Below are 23,417 nucleotides of genomic sequence, written 5' to 3'. Positions count from 1 at the left end.
TGCAGGGACTTATCCCTTGCACGCTCCCCGTGAGATCCACATTCCCAACATGTCCCCAACACTACATTCGTAGTGCGCCTAATAGATGTTTGCCCATCATACTCATTACTCGTGGCAGATTAATCTACCAAGTCCGAATGTAGTGTTGTGGACATGTTGGGAATGTGGATCTCACGGGGAGCGTGCAAGGGATAAGTCCCTGTAGACGCAGTATCCTCTGTGTCCGCGGTGGCTCAGATGGATAGAGCGTCTGCCATGTAAGCAGGAGATCCCGGGTTCGAGTCCCGATCGGGGCACACATTTTCAACATGTCCCCAATGAAGTGTATCAACGCCTGCTTGCAGCTAGGGTGTCTATTTAATTATCATTTCATTAAACTGTATACTGCAACGCTCTTGGCGTAGGTACAGTCTGTTCTGTTAAATTTTAGAAAACTGTCGTGTTGGCAATAATACAAGCAATCTGACTGTGAGACATATACAAAATATATATAACTACCAAAAATGCCCTGGCTGAAAAGTATGTCAGTGCTGAAATGTTAATTGTATCATACGTAAATTCTAAATGGCCTGCCTGTTTGTGCAATGAAATAAATGCTGTCCTGCTGCAATCTCCAAACTACTGCAGGTGTTGCTGCCATGCTAGTTAAAAAATAAAAACACGATGTGCAGTGCATGCTTTAAACCAGAGAGACAACCGCAAAACTCCTGTATTAATAAATCTCATTACTGCAATGATCATGGTCAATTAATGTTCTGTTGCTGAGAAACTCAGGAAAGCAAAATTATATATGTGAAACTTGAAATAAACAGATGAATGATGATTGATTGAAAAACAATAAATTAATTGTATTAACAACACTTTACATCACTAAGGCAAAATAGTATAACACTTGAAAAGCTAAAAATTCGCTTTACATTATTAGCGAAAAAACCTGAACAAATTCTCTTTACTTTCTTACAAACATGTATTCTATCCGTCTTTGAAAAAAAGTCAGTAAACCACACATTGTTACGTTGTCATAAAACTCTCCAATTCTAAATCCCTGACCAAGAACACTAATACGCTTGGATGTCTCGGCAAATGCGGTATTACAGTACATTCTTAAGTCTTATAAATGAATTAACAAAATATCTCTCCATAAATGAAAAATAACACAAGAAGATTATTTCCAGCACTCAGCACGGCCTAAACACATCTTACTCCATCACAAGATGCAACACGACACCTCTCTCTCTCTCTCTCTCTCTCTCTCTCTCTCTCTCTCTCGCTCTCGCTCTCTTCTCTGTCTCACCCTCCGTGGCTGCACTCCACTGACAAACAAAGGTTTTATTAACAGCCTCTCGCAGCACAACTTCTCTGACGGAGATGTTGCCTGCTATTACTCAGATGCTATTGAATCTTTACTTTTCCATGTCACATTCAAAATATTACCAAAACTACAATTTTCTGTATTATACAAAACCCTTACACGACTCACGATCTGCTCTCTCAGCTTTATCTCCACCAGTACATCTCATTTTGCTTGCTGCTTAAGGTCTTCATTTTTCGGGAAAGTTCATAACCTGGATACTGAGCGAATCGACCAACTATGCAAAAGGAGGCCCATAATGATGTCCCTTCTACACACTGTCAGGTACTGAAAACGCTTTCTCACAGGAGTACCGCGTCCTTCAGCGTGATAGCTCAACATCCGACGCTGTTCACCCCCCCCCTCCCCTCCCCTTACACGCTACCATGCATAGTAACAACACTAAACACGAACAACATTAATGCACAGTGCAGGCCGTTCTGCCCTTCATAGAGAACTTCAGTTGCAGCCGTTTACACTGGCCGATGGTGTGTACTTGTACGAAGTTACATCGGCATCTGACCATGACGTCTGTGTGCTTCACCTCGTTACCAGTCCCCTGGAGTTAGACAGCCCTGCAGTGCAAACGAAAACCTTCATTGCACTCTTTTTAGAGTTATTGGCTAAATTTTCCACATCTCAAGGATGTTACAACCCTAAAATAAAATAAAAATATAAATGATTGACGGTGACTTGTAACATCATTCAAATCTGTAATGGTGCTTCACTTCTGCACACGTCTGCGTCAAGAGGTATTAATCCCATTAAAAGTAAAGCTCTTCGTGGTAAAAAAAAAAATACAGCAAAATTGCCTAAAACTTTGTATTGTAGTAAGTTATCGTACTAAACACATGAAATCCACTGAAAGGCACTGAAATCCACAAGAGCGAACGACGAAAGTAGCATCAGAATTAGATCAACAACAAGAGATGGAATGTCAACGACTACTAACTCTGAGCTTGCTTTAAATTTTCCACGGTAAAACGACTAAATGAAGATGTGTTTTCATATACTTGAGGACTGTGAGCCACAGAGGTTGTGCGTTATCAGCTGGGGGATACTCATCAAAAAAACTACTACATCTTAACATAATGTTTTAAAGGAATGAATAACCATATTACCAAACGAAACTAATGCGTTTTGGCATGCAGAAGAGTTCAATAACGCGGCACAGATATAAAAAGCTAGCGTATTACATTTGCTCCAAATTGGTGCTATGTGTGGAGAAACTCATATAAAGGAAAAGAGAAAGAAAAATGCTTAAGGATAATTATACTATCAATGGCACTTACACTAGAGATGAAAGACATGTTAGAACTACAGATTGCATTTGATATGTTCCTGTGTCAACAACATTAAGAATTTTACTTCTTTATTTGCTTGAAACATGATCATCATAAGTATTGTTACTAGGATCAGGAATTAACTTTCGTGGTTCTCGCAAGTAGCTCATTTTAAAACATTTTTTTTTTTTTGAGGTCATCAATACTTAAAAATTATTGCTCTATCTTCTAGATGAAAAAAAATTGGTTTGAACTTCCAGAATTCCTATTGTTATTGTTTTATTAACTGCAGTATCAAAATTTATCAATACATAATACTATGTTCTGTATATCATATTTTTAAATGTTACTACAAAATGTGTATCATACAGGGACAATACCATTACTAACTGAATTACACAGATGCACGATCTGCCTGCAGAGATTCGCTTTGGCCACACCTCACTCCATACTGGAAATACTCTCTAGCTAAGTCCTTTCTCAAAAATATCCTGTCTTCCAAAAATGTTGACCCCAAAATGCGGCACTTCTGTGAAGTTCCGAAAGTTGGAGAAGAAGTTCCATTAGAAGTTAAACTGTGAGGGCAGGTCGTGGGTCGTGCCTGAATAGTTCAAATGGTGGCAAAATGCAAAGGTCCATATTTGTGACTTAGTCTGCCACAGAGTTTTCATAGACTAGGAATTTTCATCATCATTCAGTCTTCCAAACACTGTAGTAATTTTATAGTTGTTGGTAATAAAGTGTTTACATTCATTATTTTACCTTATTTATTCTCTAAAAATATATTTTGTAGTGGCTGTTCACACTTCATTGCACCATTATACACTAATAAATGCGTTATTACAGTTTATGGACTTGTTTAATTATGAGGAATATTTATAAGATACATAACTCTTTTCGAAGCTTTCGCCATACTTGATTGATCTTTCCTACCTTCTTAATATCTCCTCGTTGCATATCATAATCTTAAAAATTATTAACTCGTAATTATGTTTTGTCTTGTTTTGTTGAAACTTTCTCATTTTCTCTAAAACTAAAATATAAAAAATGATCATATGTTTCAATACCATTTGTAGCTTTGTTCATATAGTGAAACTTTATTGGTTTTATCTAACAACAGTTTCGGTAATATATTGATAGAATTAAGAATCTGCTGCAGTTGTAGCTATCTTTTTGCTGCACCACTAGTTTTGGAGGCTTGTAGCTCCATCATCAGGTTGTCACGTCCTGGCACAGATCCAATCCACCAATATAGCATTTTTGTGCCCGTGTAGTGCAGTCAGGACATTAACGACAATGTGGGTCTGTGGAGTTGATTAGTTTCTCTAATTAACCTTTATAGCAGAGTCGAAAGGGAATAGAATCTCATTGTTTGCTTAGGGTAGTGTCTGCAATTGGGCAACAAAGATTAAGGATTTTGCAGGGATGGTGATGTGCTGAAGAAGCAAGTTATTAATTTTCTTTAAATAGATTTATTTATCATTAAACACGTTGATGTGAGTAGTGTCCTATCAGCTACCCTTCGTTATACATATAGCTGAGACAGAGCTCTTTTCAATCCTCTTGCACATTGGCTCCAATTTCTCTCGGTGCACTTGCTACCACTAGTTCTGCTAAGTTCTGAATCACTGATCTCTTGGCATAACGAATCAATCATTGGCCCCTTGGCCTAATTCACCACTCATTAACGGCTCCTTTGCCTATCTGGCAGGAGACGAGTATTACTCAGCTACTTGTTTCTACCACATAGTGAAATCCTCAACGATAACTACACTATACAGTCAGATTACTGTGACCACCTGTCAAAAGCCTGAATCACCACCTTTTGGAGCACGGGCCTCTGCGAGACGCGCTGGTAGAGAGTCAATGGGATTCTGGAAGGTACTGGCACGGACGTGGAGCCATGCCTGACTTCAGTGCCATGGCCACCTACTCTAGGTTTCTCAGCTCAAGATCCATGCTGCGAAGAGCCCGAGCAAGGCGGTGGGGAGAAGCGTAACATAAACCCATATTGGTGCTCTTTGAAACATGCACATACATTGTGAGCTGTGCGACACTTTGCACTGTCCTGCTGTCAGATGTCATCGTGCCTAGAAGAAACAAACATGGTCCACAGGATATCCATTGTGCCTTTCATGATGACGAGATCAACCAGGGAATGCCGTGAAAACATTCCCCAGACTACAATGCTCCGTTCGCCGGCCTGGACTCTTCCGACGATTGTTGCAGGGAATTTGCTTTCAGACGTTTCATGCCGTACCCACCAACTGCCATCTGTCACCTAGGCCAACTGTCGCCACTTAGTGGACGTCCAATTGCGACATTGGCGTGGCAATTCCAGCCTTGTCGCCGAACAGCAGCCAGCATGTATTCATGAAGCAGACGCCTGCTGCGGAAGCCCATACGCAGTAACATTCACTCACAGATCTTTGAGGGGATACTGTTGCTAGCTCCTTGGTTCATCTTGCCGGTCAGTTGCTCAACAGTTGCACGTCCACTCTCCTGTACACACCGCCCACACTGTCAACTGTAGTCAGTAGTATAACACAGTTGCCTCGGCGCCAGTTTTGGATAGCGCCATATTGGCACGCACGATATTCTTGAACCACGGCGGCAAGCGAGTAGTTTACAGACTTACCCCTTTCGGAAGTGCTTACACCCTTGGCCCGAAAGCCAATGATAATACCCTTCTGGAGTTAGATAAATCGCTCCCTTTCCGCAGTACGATAGCGACTGCAGTTTTCCGCGTCCCCCAGCACGCTTTATATACCCTCCACTGCTAGTGCTGCCACCTGCTGCCTGTGAATGGTTATGGCACATTGACGTCGAACATAGCCGGAGGTCACATTGACGTGACCCGACCGTGAATCTGAGGCGCTATTCCAACTGAAACTGTATCTTGTAAAGTTGCTGCTTATCTATCGGTTGCAATTACGTACAGCGAAACGTCACCATCTGTTGCTAGTCTACGCTTTAGTGCTCCATCAGCACCCACTGCTGCCCTCCAGTGCCGCCGCCTCGGCGACGCTGGCCAGTGTCTGCCTGATGCTGACTCGCTGTTCACTGGATGCTGACTTCCTACTGCCTATGGCTGTTCCTTTATAGACCTTTCGAAGACCTTTCCCACTCGAATACGAGGCCTTGCATCCGCTTTCCCTATCTTATTTTTCAACTATTCTGCAATGTTCCGTCTCTGCAAGCCTATGCTGACTCCCCTTTGGCCCTCCTACCAGTGCTCGAGGCTCCAGGACCATCTGTGGCCGGCCTTGTTTACTAGCGGCAGTTATTCTGAGTAGCTCACTTTCTCCAGAAGCGCTTGTCCGGCTCCATGTCGCTAAGTGGCGCACGTGGACATGCCTTGTCATAGGCGTTTGTTGGATCTCGACAGCATGCTTTAAACCCAATATATTCTCCCGTGTCAGCAACTGCGAACAAAAAGAGAGGGAGCTGCACAAAAAGGGGTAGCTTAATGATCGAAAGTTGAGAGAAAACCATAATTATTGGCACCACTCACGTATTTTATTAATTTCTGGATGCGTGGCAGGCAGGCAAATCAATCATAAAAGATTAAACACACGTCTGTGCGACACATAGAACTGTAACAGTAATACTACAGTAAGTGGAGTGACAAGAAGAAAATGCATGACAAATTAAATACAATAACCAAGCGTGTTTATGCGTCGGTACAGTAGGCGGGGACTGAAGAAGGTGGGGGGGGGGGGGGGGGGAGAGGCTGGTTCGGCAGCCAGCAAGGAGAAACCTATACTAACTAACCTAAAATGGCTCGGCCCGGCGGCTTACGAGCAGGGTGTGGCGGCGCAGGCGACCTGCATGAGAACTGATAACATGGCAACGACCTAAGCCCCACGGAATAAGCTGAAGAAAGCCCGAGCTGAGTAGACCGTCCGCTTACGTGCTCGTGAAATCCATAAAATAAAGGAAAAATGAAGAATACAACGAATAAATTATTAATATATCCCAGGAGAACAATGCAAGCAATTAACTGTAATATTTGAACTAATAGAGAAGGACAAATACATACAAGTTGCAGCTAAAAAAAATAGCAAACATTTAAGGCAGGAACCATAGGGACGTTTTAAGTGGAAGGTATAACAAAGATATAAGGCAGCAAATACGTGGAAAAGAGGGAAGGGTGATACATACACTGTGCGCGGAGAAACATGCAGCACTCTCGGTGGGAAAGGCATTTTTATTGACAAGCGCTTTGACAGGTTGCTCATCATTGTAGGATTTTATCATGATAAATTCAGTCCAAATGCAACGCATTTCACACAGTAAAGGCTGCAGAAAGGTTCGCATCAGTACACAGTGAACCCACCTCTGGCGGCAACCTAGGTGTGTATTCTCGCATGCAAATGATCGAAAACGTGCCAGATGGCATCCTGCGATAAATTATCTCAAGCGCCTTGCCCCTTTTGTTGCATTTCGGCAATCTTTCTTGCAAACTCTCGAACCGACTAAGTTTCCGCTTCGTCATGACCCACACGTGTTCAGTTGGAGAGATATCTGGTGATCTTGCTGACCACAGCAGTTTTTATACATCACAAAGAGCAAGACATGTCGCGGCAGCCGTATGTAAATGCGCATTGTCCTGCTGAAAAATTACATCACTTCCGTGTCGAAGATGTGGTAGTAGCATGTGGGCAACTGTCCGTGCAACGTAGCGGGCACTGGTTACTTTACCCTGCAGAAACCGCAAATATTGCTGCGACTTGTAACTGATTGCTCCACACATCCTGATGCCTGGCATGGGACCTGGTATCGTGGGCGAACACTCTAGAATGGGTGGCTACCTATGTCTGCGCCATACATCATTCACGTACAGGCAGAACCTGCTTTCGTCACTCACGATAACTGCAGCACCATTCCACACTCTAGTGAACTCTTCAATGACTCCAGAATAGCTGACTTCGGCGGCGACGTGATGGTGGTAGCCTGGCGATGGGTCACACGTTATCTTAGACTTGCTACGAGTAGACGAATCACAACTGTCCCTGATACCAAAGCAGGTGCAACATGTGCCCAGATTTCGCCCTTGGACGATGTTCGGTCGGCCACCGTTGCTCGCACAACGTGCCGATCTTGACGTGCATCTTCACAACGTCCTGAAACTGGTCTACAGGAGTGGGAATTGTTGTATCCTAGATTGAATGTTGCGAACACTGTTCACCTCTGAACTCAGCAAATTTACCGCCCAGAGAGTTAAAGCAGAGGGTGCACAGACAGGCCTCCTGAACGCAGTCTGATTGCCGTTGAGCGTGGCAAATGAATCACTAACCGCAGAGTCTCCCAGTACACACACGTTATAACCTGGTGCCACTGAGCACAGTTCTTTTAGGTGTTGCATGTTGTTTTTCGGCCGTCTAAAATGTAGAACACACTTGTATGAATTAGCCACGTGGTCAAAAAAGACACATTAGGTAGCGAATGTAAAAAAAAAGTTATCAAAAAGCATATAAAGGCTGATATAAAATCTGGTGTACGTGTAAATAACGCAGTAGGGAATAAAACAGATACCACTCAACGAGGTCATAATAAGAAAAAAAAACAATGCGTGACAAAAAGCGAATTTCACTTATGTTGTCAATAAACGTATGCAGACTCAGACCAAGAGTTAAAACTATAATGTACAAATAAATAACCCAGAGAAGAATAAAATAGTTACCACTCAACAAGTTGATAACAAGGCATAAAACAAAACAGTGGATAACCAAGCACCAAGACAAAAAAAAGATGAAATCTCTTTCATAAAGTGCACGACAACATGATAATGAAGTACCCCAAGGACAACACATGAATATGTGGCAGGTAGTTAAAATAAAGATATATAATGAACGAAAGTGCCATCATCAAAACTGCTAAACTATACCGGAGGTTACAATAATGGTTCAAATGGCTCTGAGCACTATGGGACTCAACTGCTGAGGTCATTAGTCCCCTAGAACTTAGAACTAGTTAAACCTAACTAACCTAAGGACATCACAAACATCCATGCCCGAGGCAGGATTCGAACCTGCGACCGTAGCGGTCTTGCGGTTCCAGACTGCAGCGCCTTGAACCGCACGGCCACTTCGGCCGGCGAGGTTACAATAGACTGAAGGGCCTAGACATGAATATATCATTATAGTACTCAAAATAATTACTTGGAATTGGCCTATGTTTGAGTGTGGTTTGTTCCTTTAACCTAAACTCAGGGTGTGATTACGCTTGTTCAACATTTCTGTTTCTTTTAAATCGTCAAGGACGAATCCTTAAGGTTGGAGGTGGAGATTAGTGAAGTCTTTACTTACATCGGGGATCAAATGGTCTCAGGTCTTTAAATTATCCTGCGCTGCAGACGTTCTCTACATCAGGTTTTATGTTTGAAATTTTTTTTTTTTTTTGTTATTGTGGGGGTCCACCGCCTGAACGTGTTTTCAGAATGAAAACATGGTCCAAGTAGGCTGTATTCTTTTCATTATCCATGCAATTGGCCAATTTCAACCATATACTCTTACACACAAGACATGAGTATAATATTTTTAAAAATTATTATAATCTAAAACGAAATTATATAAAAAGATACATATCAAAAAATAAAAAGCTCCGTGTTAAATGTCAGCTTATTGTTGTTAACAACACTAATGTTGGCAACTTTAAGTTACTTTCACAGACACATATCTTTAAAGATATCTGTACATTTTTGCGATAAATCATTTTATACAAAATAGAAAAGTAAGGATGATAGGTTAAAACCCTAGGCTCGTCTCAGATCCACACCTTGCATTTTGTGCATGTGGTTTGTTTCTCGTATAAAAATCCTCATGTGTCGTATGTTTTTTGCGGAAATTGATGATTTAATTTGGCTATATTAACCAATTAGTTTTTAATTAAATTGTTGCATTTTAATTTCATAATATTATTACTTTCTTTGTTATTTGATACCCTGCATTGTCTGCACTGAAATAGTCACTCTGTTGTGTTGTAATCGAAATGATGCAATACAGTATATCACGAGATGTCTGGTATGACGGATAAGTGAAACAAGGTACTCTCCCACTGAATCTAGTGTGTCACTATGAAATGTGTGTCGTCCAGTCTTCAGAGATATGTTAGGGTTATTTGGTGTGTACACAAAACTGAGAAGTGGACATGTATATGAGATTCAGTCAGAGATAACAACATTACTAATTGCGTCTGCTGTCAAGTAACTCAGGAAATTATGAAGCGCGAAATCGAAAAATAACTGAACCTAACGTCACTTTAGGTAATGTCCCAAAGATATTCCAGTGTGCAGAAAACAAGTATCGATCTTGCACACGCATATTAATCGACTGAGACGCAAATAATTATACTGAGATGACGATAGTCAGAGGATAGCGATATGCACGTATACAAATGGCTGTAGTATCGCATACACAAGAAATAAAAGGGCAGTGCAATGGCAAAGGTGTCATTTGTACTCAGGTGATTCATGTGAACAGGTTTACGGCGTGATTATGGCTACACGATGACAATTAGCAGACTCTGAACGCGGAATGGTAGTTGGAGCTAGACACATGGGACATTCCATTTCGTATATTGTTAGAGAATTCAATATTCCGACATCCACAGTGTCAAGAACGTGCCGAAAATACCAAATTTCAGGCATTAACTCTCACTGCGGACGTCGCAGTAGCCTTCAGTTAATGGGGTTCAAATGGCTCTAAGCACTATGGGACTTAACATCTGAGCTCATCAGTACCCTAGACTTAGAACTACTTAAACCTAACTAACCTAAGGACATTACACACATCTATGCCCGAGGCAGGATTCGAACCTGCGACCGTAGCAGCAGCGCGGTTCTGGACTGAAGCGCTTAGAACCGCTCTGCCACAGAGGCCGTTACTTAATGGGGTTTGTGTAGAGTTGTCAGTGCTATCAGACAAGCAACAGTGCGTGACACAACCGCAGAAATCAATCTGGGACGTACGATGACCATTTTGATTAGGACTGTGCGGAGAAATTTGGCATTAATGGACTACGGCAGCAGACGACTGACGCGAGTGGCTTTGCTAACAACACGACATTGCCTGCAGCGCCTCTCGTAGGCTCTGTTGGACTCTCGACGACTGGAAAACCGTGGGCTGATCAGATGAGTCCCGATTTCAGATGGTAAGAGCTGAGTGTAGATTTTGTGGCGCAGACGCCACGAGGCCAGGCACCGAGATCATCAACAACGCACTGTGGAAGCTGGTGGTGTGTCTATAACCGTGTGGGCTGTGTGCATGGAATGGACTAGGTCATCCGGTGCGAGTGAACCGATTATTGACTTCAAATCGTTATGTTCGGCTACTTGGAGAGCATATGCAGCAATTAGAGGAGTTCCAAAACAGCGATAGGTCAAGTGATTGGTTTGAACAATTCGAGCAAATGATTTGGCCACCCATCCAACATTTATGGGACATAAACGAGACATCAATTAGTGCACAAAATGCTGCACCGGCAACACTTTCGCTATTATGGACAGCTGTACAGGCAGCGTAGCTCAGTATTTCTGCAGAAGACTTCCAGCGACTCGTTCGGCCCATACTACGTCGAGTTGCTGTACTACTCCCAGCAAAAGGAGGCCCAGCACGATATTAGGAGTAATCCCACGACATTTTTTTTGTTTCTTCTTTATTGTCATTTCGGCACCTTTACACGATAGGTAGGCCGGCAGCGGCCTACCTATGCCGCTCTTCGACCACAGATAACACAGACAGTGTATAAAGAGAGACAGAAAAACAAAACAATCATGGTGGATAAAAACGGTAGACAGACATATTAAAATACATGTTGCCATTCACAGGCGCACTTGTCCGAATAAAAAACGTTCATCGCTGTACACAAATCGAGGAGACAGAAATTACACACGTGAATGGTGGAGCACAAAGGGGGAGACACTTAAGCACTAACACGAAGACACACACAAGCACTGGCGACGATCTCCGGGGCACGAAGATTCACTGTTTACGCACAAAGCCGGGGACCTGCCAAAGGGAAGAGGTGCAGGTGTTGATGACATTGCCAGAGGAGATTGGGGGGGGGGGCAGGGAGAAGGTTGGGGGGTGGGTAGTGGAAGCCCAGAGGGGAGGGGAAGGAGAGAGGAAGAAAGGAGGGAAAGAGGGGAGAGAGGGTGCCCTGGGAGAAAAGCACAGTGGGAGGGAGGATCAAAGTTGATAGGAGGGGTAGATGGAGGGGATGAGGCCGCCATCAGGGAGGGGGAGTTGGCGGAAGCCACCTTGGGCAAGGGGATGGAGTGTGCAGAGATGGAGAGCAGGTGGGATGTGGGAGTACAGGCGCTGCAGCGGACGGGGGTGGGAAGGGATCCTACGACTGCTGTCTCCTCAGTGTATTTCAGAAGCCGTAGAGACTAAACCCGTGTCGTGCGGCAGCGTTCTCGCTTCCCGCACCGGGTTCCCGGGTTCGATTCCCGGCGGGGTAAGGGATTTTCTCTGCCTCGTGATGACTGGGTGTTGTGTGATGTCCTTAGGTTAGTTAGGTTTAAGTAGTTCTAAGTTCTAGGGGACTGATGACCATAGATGTTAAGTCCCATAGTGCACAGAGCCATTTGAACCATTTGAACTAAACCTGTAGCAGACGCGAGCGACCAGTGAGTCGAGTCCTCGTGTTGCAGAGAGCGGCCAGCCGCTGCAGTGCGGGAGGCGCGAGCGGCGCCACCGCCAGCACCCCGCCGCCTCCGCCTCCGCGTCGGCCGCGACGCCGCCCCCGGCGCCGCCGCTGCTGCTGCCCGGCCCCGCGGAGCGCGAGCGCGTCGTCGAGCTGCGGCTGCACCAGGAGGCGCTGCTGGAGTGCGCGCCGCCGCCGGGCGCGCCGCTGTGGCGCCACCTGTCGCGGCCCGCCAGCGCCGGGTCGCCGGCCGGCAGCGGCGGAGGCGGCGCCGAGGGCGGGCCGCGCCACGTGACGCTGGCGTCGGGCCAGCTGCGCATCAGCAGCGCCAGGCTGGAGGACGCCGGGCTGTGGCGCTGCGAGCGGCGCGACGCGCGCTCCGGCCGCCTGCTGGCCGCCTCGCCGCCGCTGCGGCTCCACGTCATCGGTGCGTCGCCTCGCGTATCTCGTGTCCTCTGTTGAATGTCCACACATGTCCGATGGCCGATGCGCAGTAACCAGGGGAAGCCGACAGTGTCTGACCCGTTTCCACTGGTCAGCGATGACAGACTCGAGACACACGCCGTGCAATCTCTCACAAACGATTTTACAGAAACTATTTCGTAAAATAATTTCTTTTTTGCATTACTTTTAGCTACATGTGTCAGCTTCGTGATGATGCATCCAGCATTTTGTTAAGGGGTGTAGGATAGGGTGACCAAACGTCCCGGAAAACCGGGATTGTCCCGGTTTTCATCCCTGTGTTCCGGTGTCCCGAAAATTTGCTTCGGGACACTCAAAAGTGCCGGAATTTAGTTTTTAAATATATTTCGTGAAACTTTCTCAAATTTTTGGGATTTCGCTATATTAAAGGAAATACAACACAAGAAATTAATATATTTTAGTTTATTTGTCTAAAACTTCCATTGTCCCATACTAGTAATCACATTATCAGTATTGATACACTCAGGCAATAATTTACTTTGAGCGGGACTTTGGCCAACAAGTAGTAAGTTGTATTATTGTAACAGACCTATGAAACCGTTCGATTGTCGCGCCTCTAACTCACACACACATTGTCAGAACAGTGTAGTAGTTGATGTTTTGTTACACAAACTGCAATAGTTTTTTCTCATATTAGTGGTATTATTGCTGCAGTACTGTGAAACGCAATGCCGAAACGTGCCTGCAAGTTCAGTGACTGTTAGTCCAAAGAATGGAATTTCATTAAGAAAGGTCGTTTTGATTACGAAGCAGAGTGGTCCGTATGTAACTGTTTTATTAGTATAAGTCATGGTGGACGTTCCGACATAGTTGATCACCTCAGGTCAAAGAAACGCATTAACAGATACATTGCACCGAGCTGCAGTAAAACTCTACAAAATTATTTTGTGAAACATCAGTCAAGTGAAGAGACGAAAGTTCGAGCAGCCGAGCTTACACTAGCCTACCACACAGTAAAACATCACCAAACATATAAATCTAGTGATTGAACTAATAAGCTTAACAGCATTATGTTTGATGATTCTTCCATTGCAAAAAAGTTTAGTTCAGCAAGAACTAAAGTGTCAGCCTTAGTGAAAGGAATTATTGCTCCCCAGAGTGTAAAAGAAAGACTTGAATACATCAAAAAGTCTCCTTTCTATGGCATATCCACTGATGCCAGCAATCATATCATCATCATCATCATCATCATTTAAGACTGATTATGCCTTTCAGCGTTCAGTCTGGAGCATAGCCCCCCTTATACAGTTCCTCCATGATCCCCTATTCAGTGCTAACATTGGTGCCTCTTCTGATGTTAAACCTATTACTTCAAAATCATTCTTAACCGAATCCAGGTACCTTCTCCTCGGTCTGCCCCGACTCCTCCTACCCTCTACTGCTGAATCCATGAGTCTCTTGGGTAATCTTGCTTCTCCCATGCGTGTAACATGACCCCACCATCTAAGCCTGTTCGCCCTGACTGCTACATCTATAGAGTTCATTCCCAGTTTTTCTTTGATTTCCTCATTGTGGACACCCTCCTGCCATTGTTCCCATCTACTAGTACCTGCAATCATCCTAGCTACTTTCATATCCGTAACCTCAACCTTGTTGATAAGGTAACCCGAATCCACCCAGCTTTCGCTCCCATACAACAAAGTTGGTCGACAGATCGAACGGTGCACAGATAACTTAGTCTTGGTACTGACTTCCTTCTTGCAGAAGAGAGTAGATCATAGCTGAGCGCTCACTGCATTAGCTTTGCTACACCTCGCTTCCAGTTCTTTCACTATGTTGCCATCCCGTGAGAATATGCATCCTAAGTACTTGAAACCGTCCACCTGTTCTAACTTTGTTCCTCCTATTTGGCACTCAATCCGTTTATATTTCTTTCCCACTGACATTACTTTCGTTTTGGAGATGCTAATCTTCATACCATAGTCCTTACATTTCTGATCTAGCTCTGAAATATTACTTTGCAAACTTTCAATCGAATCTGCCATCACAACTAAGTCATCCGCATATGCAAGACTGCTTATTTTGTGTTCACATATCTTAATCTCACCCAGCCAGTCTATTGTTTTCAACATATGATCCATAAATAATATGAACAACAGTGGAGACAGGTTGCAGCCTTGTCTTACCCCTGAAACTACTCTGAACCATGAACTCAATTTACCGTCAACTCTAACTGCTGCCTGACTATCCATGTAAAGACCTTTAATTGCTTGCAAAAGTTTGCCTCCTATTCCATAATCTTGTAGAACAGACAATAACTTCCTCCTAGGAACCCGGTCATATGCCTTTACTAGATCTATAAAGCACAGATACAATTCCCCGTTCCACTCATAAGACTTCTCCATTATTTGCTGTAAGCTAAAGATCTGGTCCTGACAACCTCTAAGAGGCCTAAACCCACACTGATTTTCATCCAATTGGTCCTCAACTAATACTCGCACTTTCGTTTCAACAATACCTGAGAAGATTTTACCCACAACGCTGATTAAAGAGATACCTCTGTAGTTGTTACAATCTTTTCTGTTTCCATGTTTAAAGATTGGTGTGATTACTGCTTTTGTCCAGTCTGATGGAACCTGTCCCGACTCCCAGGCCATTTCAATTATCCTATGTAGCCATTTAAGACCTGACATTCCGCTGTATTTGATGAGTTCCGACTTAATTTCATCCACCCCAGCCGCTTTATTGCACTGCAATCTATTGACCATTTTTTCCACTTCCTCAAATGTGATCCTATTTCCATCATCATTCCTATCCCATTCTACCTCGAAATCAGAAACATTACTGATCGTATTTTCACCTACATTGAGCAACTCTTCAAAATATTCCCTCCATCTGCCCAAGGCATCCACAGGATTCACCAGCAGTTTTCCTGACCTGTCCAAAATGCTTGTCATTTCCTTCTTACCTCCCTTTCGAAGACTGCTAATTACACTCCAGAATGGTTTTCCAGCAGCTTGACCCATAGTCTCCAACCTGTTTCCAAAGTCTTCCCACGATTTCTTCTTGGATGCTGCAATTATCTGTTTGGCTTTGTTTCTTTCTTCAACATAACTTTCTCTGTCTACCTGGGTTCCGGTATGTAGCCATTTCTGATACGCCTTCTTTTTCCTTTTACAGGCTGCCTTGACTGTATCATTCCACCGAGCTGTTTTCTTCATCCTACTTTTACACACTACTGTTCCAAGACATTCTTTAGCCACTTCTAGTACTGTGTTCCTGTATCTTGTCCATTCCTTTTCCAATGACTGTAATTGACTACATTCAACTAACTGGTACCTTTCTGAGATCGCTGTTATGTACTTGTGCCTGATTTCCTTATCCTGAAGTTTCTCCACTCTTATCCTCCTACATATGGACCTGACCTCTTGCACTTTTGGCCTCACAATCCCAATTTCACTGCAGATTAAATAATGATCAGTGTCATCAAAGAATCCCCTGAATACACGTGTGTCCCTCACAGCCTTCCTGAATTCCTGATCTGTTATTATATAGTCAATGACAGATCTGGTTCCCCTGCCTTCCCAAGTATACCGGTGAATGTTCTTATGTTTAAAAAGGGAGTTTGTGATTACTAAGCCCATACTGGCACAGAAATCCAAGAGTTGTTTCCCGTTCCTGTTGGCCTCCATATCCTCTCCAAATTTACCCATAACCTTTTCATACCCTTCTGTTCGATTTCCAATCCTGGCGTTAAAATCACCCATGAGCAGAACACTGTCCTTGTCCTTTACTCTAACAACTACATCACTGAGTGCCTCATAAAAACTATCCATCTTATCTTGATCAGTCCCTTCACAATGCGAATATACTGACACGATCCTAATTTTCTTGCTAGACACTGTCAAATCTATCCACATCAGTCGTTCGCTTACATACCTTATTGCAACGACACTGGGTTCCATTTCTTTCCTGATGTAAAGCCCTACACCCCATTGTGCTATTCCTGCTTTGACTCCTGACAGGTAGACCTTGTATTCTCCCACTTCTTCTTCTTTCTCACCCCTTATCCGGATGTCACTAACAGCTAAAACGTCCAGCCCCATCTTACTTGCAGCCTCTGCCAGCTCTACCTTCTTCCCAGAGTAGCCCCCATTGATATTAATAGCTCCCCATCTCATTACCATTTGTTTGCCAAGTCGTATCTTAGGAGTCCCTGGTTTGTCAGTTAGAGGTGGGACTCCGTCACCTCCAAAGGTCCGAGGCATTTTGCTCTGATTGTTGTCAGCATCATATTTAAAGTACCAGGGAAGCAGGTTGCTAGCCTTACTTGCCCCGAGTCCCATTGGGTTTTACCCCTAACGGCTGAGGGACTAACCGGTGGATTTGATAGTCTTTGCCGTATGAGCACAAAGGTGACCACGACTCAGAATATGTCCGAGATGCCCAGCCTTATTCCAAAGTAACTGGTATCCCGACTGTCGGGACCACTTACTTGGCCACTCATACGTTGCCCGTGGTTCATGAACTAGGACATGACTACAGGAACCCACACCATGAACCACAATCATAAGGCCACTAAAATATTTCCCTTTGTTGTTCAGTTTTTCGATATTAATCAGGGAATTCAGACCAAACTTTTGAAGGTGTGTTCGCTACCTAATGAAACATCTGACGAAATTTCAAGATTTTGTATGTTTGATGTAGGTTTGTATGTTTGATCTTGAGAAAAATAAATGTGTGGCATTTTGTGGAGACAGCACTAACGCAAACTTTGGTGGTTTAAAAAGGCAAGGCAAATGCAACGTATTTACCAAATTAAAGGCAACATTGCATGAAAACATTGAAGGCATAGTGTGCCCTGCACATGTTTTACACAATAGCGTGCAGACATCTCCTGACAGTTTAAGCTGTGATGTTGAAACTATCGTCATAAAGGTATACTCACACGTTTACATATATACTGTTAGAACAGAGAGGCTTACGGAGTTCTGTGACTATGTGGGAACTGAATATATGAATGTAATGTGTCACTCGGAAACTCGCTGGTTATCACTGTTTCCAGCAGCTGAAAGAGCAGTCCGCCTGTTTGAACCCTTAAAAGATTTTTTCCTAGATGAAGACAAAGCCCCCAAAATATTGGTTCAGTTTTTCAGTAACCCTTTAAATGAAGCCTGCTTATGGTTCATTCACAGTCAGCTTAGCACTTTGCAGCATGGAATAAAGGAAATTGAGGGAAGCACGAAAAGTGTAATAGAGGTAAATGATGATTTGAAAAATACTCTGGAAACTGTTACTAAGAGGAGAGAACAGCAGTTCATTTCTTTTAATGTTAAATCTGTCCTTAAAAGAGCAGAAGTATCCGAAGCACCGGAAAGGAGTTTTTAAGAAGAAGTTAACAAGTTTTATGACACTTGTGTAGAATATCTTAGCAAGTGGAGCGCCTCATATTTACCCTCATCGCCGGTGTTTGATTGGATGTTACTGAAGAGAGTGCCAAAATGGGAAAGTGTTGAACAGACAGTTTCTTATTTGAAGAGTAAAGAGATTGAAACCAATGATTCCATTTTCTTTGATCAGTTCGCCATAATGATAAATTTTGTTGAAGAAAGTCTTCACAAGTGGAATGATGAAAAAAAACCACCATTGGAATGTCATGAGAAGTGGGTGAGTTTTTTTAAAAGCTGTGACTGTCTTCAGCATTACTCTGAGTTGGTAATAATTGCAAGATATTTATTTGCAATCCCAGCCCATAATGCCAATGTGGAAAGAATATTTTCGTTCATGAATATCCAGTGGACTGATGAAAGAAACAGAATGGAGGTGGACTCTCTTGAAGCAATCCTGCAGATCCTGTACAACTACAAAATGGATTGTGCCGAGTTTTATCATTGTATCTCAAACAACAAAGACATGATCAAGAAGGCTAGAGGCAGTGAAAAATACCCTTTTCTCCAAGGACAGTCAATTCCATCTACAAGTGCTCAGTAATATTAAAGCTCATGTTAATATTAATTGATTAAAAGTTGAATGGCTGTAAAATTTTGTAAAATCGTAATACATTTCTTTATTGCTGTATACGTTCATTAAATGTCATTAATTATACAGATAATCTAGATTATATCAGTCTTTTGTATCCTCTTAGTAGTTATAATAATCGGGTTAACAAAATGTATCAACAAAACATTAATATTTAAATTAAGAAACCTGGGTACATGTGGAATGAGGTGTCCATTGGCACCCGGGTGAATGTGTCCCGGTTTTCACCGAAAATAATTTGGTCACCCTAGTGTAGGACGTCAAATGGAGCGACTTGGAGCAGGAGGGGCACCACAGGACATTTTAATTTCCACTGTCTGTACTTTTACAAATAAATTCATAAAACTTTCTCATCATCATCATCAGGAAGGAAGCGTACATGCCGGGCTGAGGATCAGGTATGCGAGAAAAGCGCGGAGGTCCCCAATACTTTGTTGCACATGACGCAGGTGTGGGGTTGTCAGGTGAGAACGCAGTCCAGTGTCATCCCTAGGTAGTTACCCTTTGTTGACCACGGGATGGGGCCTTCCGAGATAGCGACTGGAGGCAGTGCATCAGAACACTGGTCGGTCTGCACTGCAGTGCGTTACTTGTAGGCATTACATTTTGGGATTACAGAGCCACCAGTTAGTAGCTTTTCGAACTATTTCGAAACATCCATGTAAGGTCTGTATAAAACTCTTACAGGTTCCACAATAAACGTACAATTTGCTGCACTCCTTTATCGATCTTAGTTTTCAGTTTATTTAATTTTGGAACCAAGACTTCCTTTGGATTGGCACCCTGTAGTTCTCTTACATTATAAAATAAAAAAGATGGAGCCAATAGTTTCTGACAAATTCATGTAGTTTCACAGTGTGGGGCTCTCAAAATCGAGCATTGCATGTAGGAGTTTTGTGACATCCTACAATACTCATCAAATTCTCACCTCTCCTATTCATGTGGAACACCTCCAAACAATCTTCACCATCTGCAAACTCGACTCCAATTATTCTGTCATTTCCTCTCTACATGCCAGCACTCCTACGCTGCCATGCCTTTACTAACACATCCCACAAACCCTCCACATACACATCCTCCACATGGTCTCTCCAATCCTCTGCCCCTCCTAGGTCACGAATTCCTACCAGCTGTAAGCCCATTATACCCAACACACTTTCTCAAGACTTCCTCTCCCACCCCACGCCACATTTCCTTATCTCTTTTTCCCCCATACTGCCTTTCTTTCCCCAACCCCTTTTCCCAACAACTACTCGTATAAGTGTCACCAATTTCCCACTCTATTCCACCCCATCTTCTGCCTCAATAGCCACTACTCCCCATCGCTGCTCTGCACCAGTCCTCCATCCTTATACCACCACATTCCTACCGTCCATAATATAGCACTCCGTCTTCAGGCCACGAGTGGCCTACCGGGACCATCCGACCGCCGTGCCATCCTCAGAGGAGGATGCGGATAGTAGGGGCGTAGGGTCAGCACACTGCTCTCCCAGTCAGTATGATGGTATTCTTGACCGAACTTGCTACTGTTCGGTTGAGTACCTCCTCAATTGGCTGAGTGCACCCCGAAAAATGGCAACAGTGCATGGGAGTTAGATGGTCACCCATGCAAGTGCCGGCCACGCCCAACAGGGCTTAACTTTGGTGATCTCACGAGAACCGGTGTATCCACTGCGGCAAGGCCGTTGCCACCGTCCATAATGGGCAACCTTTTCCCCTTCACCTGCTGACTCCCTCTTCCATGACAGGTTTCTCCAGTTTCTGGTGACAGGAAAGTGCTTCTTCCAAATATCAGTGTGTCAGCAACGTTTTAATTGTTCTAATGGTTCATTTACTGTGTTCCATTTTAACTTTTATTATTACTGTTTTTAACTAGCAGTGCAAGAAGTCATGTGTCATATATCAAAAAATCCCATTTCTTTTCACTTTTAAAAAATTTTAAGTCAACTGTAAACATGTCCACTATGTGTTTCCCATTTTTTTTTAAATTTTGTATTGTCAATTGCCTGAAAAGTGGGTTGCCTCTACTGCTTACAGCCCACCCTCCCTCACACGGGGAGCAGGGGTGTGAAATAACAATAAATACTGGGTGGTCCATTGATAGTGGTTCAAATGGCTCTGAGCACTGTGGGACTTAACATCTCAGGTCATCAGTCTCCTAGAACTTAGAACTACTTAAACCTAACTAACCTAAGGACATTACACACATCCATGCCCGAGGCAGAATTCGAACCTGCAACCATAGCTGTCGCGCGGTTCCAGACTGAAGCGCCTAGAACCGCTCGGCCACCAAGGCCGGCGGCCCATTGATAGTGACTGGGCCAAATATCTCACGAAATAAGAATCAAATGAAAAAATTACGACGAACGAAACTCGTCTAACTTGAAGGGGGAAACAGATGGCGCTATGGTTGGCCCACTAGATGGTGCTGCCATAAGTCAAACGAATATCAACTGTGTTTTTTAAAAATAGGAACGCCCATTTTTTATTACATATTCGTGCAGTACGTAAAGAAATATGAATGTATTAGTTGGACCACTTTTTTCGCTTTGTGATAGATGGCGCTGTAATAGTCACAAGCGTATAAGTACGTGGTACCACTTAACATTCCACCAGTGCGGACGGTATTTGCTTCCCGATACATTACCCGTGTTAAAATGCACCGTTTACCAATTGCGGAAAAGGTCGATATCGTGTTGATGTATGACTATTGTTATCAAAATGCCCAACGGGCGTGTGCTGCGTATGCTTCTCGGTATCCTGGACGACATCATCCAAGTGTCCGGACCGTTCGCCGGATAGTTACGTTATTTAAGGAAACAGGAAGTGTTCAGCCACATGTGAAACGTCAACCACGACCTGCAACAAATGATGATGCCTAAGTAGATGTTTTAGGTACTGTGGCGGCTAATCCGCACATCAGTAGCAGACAAATTGCGCGAGAATGGGGAATCTCAAAAACGTCGGTGTTGAGAATGCTACATCAACATCGATTGCACCCGTACCATATTTCTTTGCACCAGGAATTGCATGGCGACGACTTTGAACGTCGTGTACAGTTCTGCCACTAGCACAAGAGAAATTACGGGACGATGACAGATTTTTTGCACGCGTTCAATTTAGCGACGAAGCGTCATTCACCAACAGCGGTAACGTAAACCGGCATAATATGCACTATTGGGCAACGGAAAATCCACGATGGCTACGACAAGTACAACATCAGCGACCTTGACGGGTTAATGTATGGTGCGGCATTGTGGGAGGAAGGATAATTGGCCCCCATTTTATCGACGGCAATCTAAATGGTGCAATGTATGCTGATTTCCTACGTAATGCTCTACCGATGTTACTACCAGATGTTTCACTGCATGATAGAATGGCGATGTACTTCCAACATGATGGACATCCAGCACATAGCTCGCGTGCGGTTGAAGCGGTACTGAATAGCATATTTCATGACAGTTGGATTGATCGTCGAAGCAGAATACCATGGCCCGGACGTTCACCGGATCTGACGTCCCCGGATTTCTTTCTGTGGGGAAAGTTGAAGGATATTTGCTATCGACAACGCCTTACAACATGCGTCAGCGAATTTTCAATGCATGTGCGAACATTACGGAAGGCGAACTACTCGCTGTTGAGATGAATGTCGTTACAAGTATTGCCAAATGCATTGAAGTTGACGGACATCATTTTGAGCATTTATTGCATTAATGTGGTATTTACAGGTAATCACGCTTAACAGCATGCTTTCTCAGAATTCATAAGTTCACGAAGGTACATGTATCACATTGGAACAACCGAAATAAAATGTTAAACGTACGTGCGTTCTGTATTTTAAATGAAAAAACCTACCTGTTACCAACCGTTCGTCTAAAATTGTGAGCCATATGTTTGTGACTATTATAACACCATCTATCACAAAGCGAAAAAAGTGGTCCAACTAAAACATTCATATTCGTAAAATGAATAAAAAAGTTTATTTTTTCCTGAGGAATCAAATCTATAATAGTACAAACAGCTGACAACCTACAACATAGTGCCAAATAATTATTTTAATAATACCTGTGTACTAATAATACTATATCATATTATCTTCTGTGGAACAAGAAAATCGATTATATTTAGAAGTAGAACATCTGTATGAACGAGAATCTTTGGCATGTTTACGTTCTGCTACTACAATGTGCGAAAAAGTGTGTGACTATGTATATATCCCAGTATGTACTGCAAAATTAAAGATGTATATTGTGTATACCAACTGCACAACAGAAGCAGACGTCATGCAATCTTAAACTGTTAATTATTTTCATATTTCTAACGCTGTTAAACTTATATCTACAACATACCATGTTGTAACAGAAACATGTAATATCAACAGGCAAACAACAAAAAAAAAACCTGATGCAAATCACTATAAAGCACCTGAAGATGAGCCTCCAGGGCTCGAAATGCACAGTGTAGTAAATAAACGCAACTTGTGACTGAAGGCGGTTTGTTCTTCGTTTTACGAAAGTAAAACAGTCGCGGACGAAACACTGAAAAACAATGGATAAAATTAAGCAAAACATTCACATTTCTTTACGTTCTACACGAATATGTAATAAAAATGGGGTTTCCTTTTTAAAAATTCGCAGTTGATATCCGTTTGACCTATGGCAGCGCCATCT

General features: G+C 43.2%; 1 pseudogene; it reads left to right on the top strand.

Moving 5' to 3' along the window:
• Positions 1 to 9,652: 9,652 nt before the first annotated feature.
• The window catches only part of LOC124776117, a 38,009-nt pseudogene continuing 24,244 nt past the window's right edge, over positions 9,653 to 23,417 (top strand).

This window comes from Schistocerca piceifrons, chromosome 2 (assembly GCF_021461385.2).
Source record: "Schistocerca piceifrons isolate TAMUIC-IGC-003096 chromosome 2, iqSchPice1.1, whole genome shotgun sequence".
Taxonomy (NCBI): Eukaryota; Metazoa; Arthropoda; class Insecta; order Orthoptera; family Acrididae; genus Schistocerca; species Schistocerca piceifrons.
Note: the sequence above shows the minus strand (reverse complement) of the source record. Positions and strands in the feature narration are given on the sequence as shown.